Raw genomic sequence first — 1423 nt, forward strand, 5'->3', positions numbered from 1 at the left:
AAACTTATTGGACTTTTATCCAGAATACGCTAGCAACCTACTGAGGATGGCAAAAAAAAGCAGGTGCGTTGTTTGGAGTATCTAGTACGAAAAGAACTTAACTAAACTTTCGCAAAATTTTAAGTTCCTTGTAATGTCTGGAGCCTCAACATATATTTTTAAGCACTTTTTTTAAGAATGTACTCTCAAAAACAGGTTAGAAGTTACGACTGTCCTAAGAATGTGTCAAACCTCTATTGCTTGTTCAAAATATTAAAAGAAATTGCCATTACCTATAGCACTGAAAGTTTTAGAGGTGCTGTTTGTTTCCTTTATAGGTGCTGCGCGCAGTCCGTTATTGCACACTCTTTACGGTTGCTAATATTTTTTTCTCCAAAAAAGGACTCATAATGGGCACCTTAAGATGTGTCAAAATGCACCAGGTAAAGGGGTGTTGAATATTGCCACGCTGTTAAAGAGAGCACTCCATGGGTGTCAAATTTCACCCATAAGTGGTGCTATATTATTTGGTACCTTTATAGGTGTGCTGTAAAAGACAGTTGCATCGGCACCCTAAAGACGTGTTGTAATCTGTGACACTATTTTGGGGTTTTAGTGGTCAGTTAAACTGACATAACTTTATTTCAATCGGATTACTAGTATACAGCAATGAATTATTAGTCAAAAATAATAATAGAATATATCTATAATGAACATATATACAAATATCAAAAATTAATTATTAGTCAAAAATAATAACAGACTATAATAAACATATATATAACAAAAACTTAAGAGGCACGTTCGTAAAACTGCACCCATTGGCTTGTTTCTTAGTAGAATTTTTTTTTTAAAATCCCAAAAAGTTAAGAAGCACGCTCGTAAAGAACGAACAAGATCATGTTTACGGTGAAATAAAACATAAGAAACTTGAACTCGTTGACTTGTTTCTTAGCGAAGTTTTTGAAATCTTGAAAAGTTAAAAAGCACGCTCGCCCGAAAAAATCTAGTTAAAAAACTCTTAACATAAGAGTGCTTCATTTTCGCAATTAAAGCTATTACTTTGGGTTTGCATTTAGACCTGTCCCCAATACTTAATATACACTTTTGGATAAATGATAATTTTCCGTCCATTTTTTTATTGTAGACTAAATTAAATACATAGTACGACGCAAACATCACGATAAAACTGTGGATGAAGTCAGAGAGCTTGCAAAAACTTTAGCCTTCAACGCCCACATCAAATGTAACGTCGTCGCACAGTATATCTTTTACCAATATTGGTCGACTTGGTATTATTACTGGCGCAGAACAATTCGAATCAAATAACGCATCCATTGATTCCCTCAACATTAGTACTGTTGCAACCAGAGTAATTGTAATGGTACAGTCTAAAAGTAAATAACGAATCTTTTAAAAAAAGTTTTGTGGCATTTTAAGGATG

Source organism: Hydractinia symbiolongicarpus, chromosome 6 (genome assembly GCF_029227915.1).
Source record: "Hydractinia symbiolongicarpus strain clone_291-10 chromosome 6, HSymV2.1, whole genome shotgun sequence".
In the NCBI taxonomy this organism is placed as follows: domain Eukaryota; kingdom Metazoa; phylum Cnidaria; class Hydrozoa; order Anthoathecata; family Hydractiniidae; genus Hydractinia; species Hydractinia symbiolongicarpus.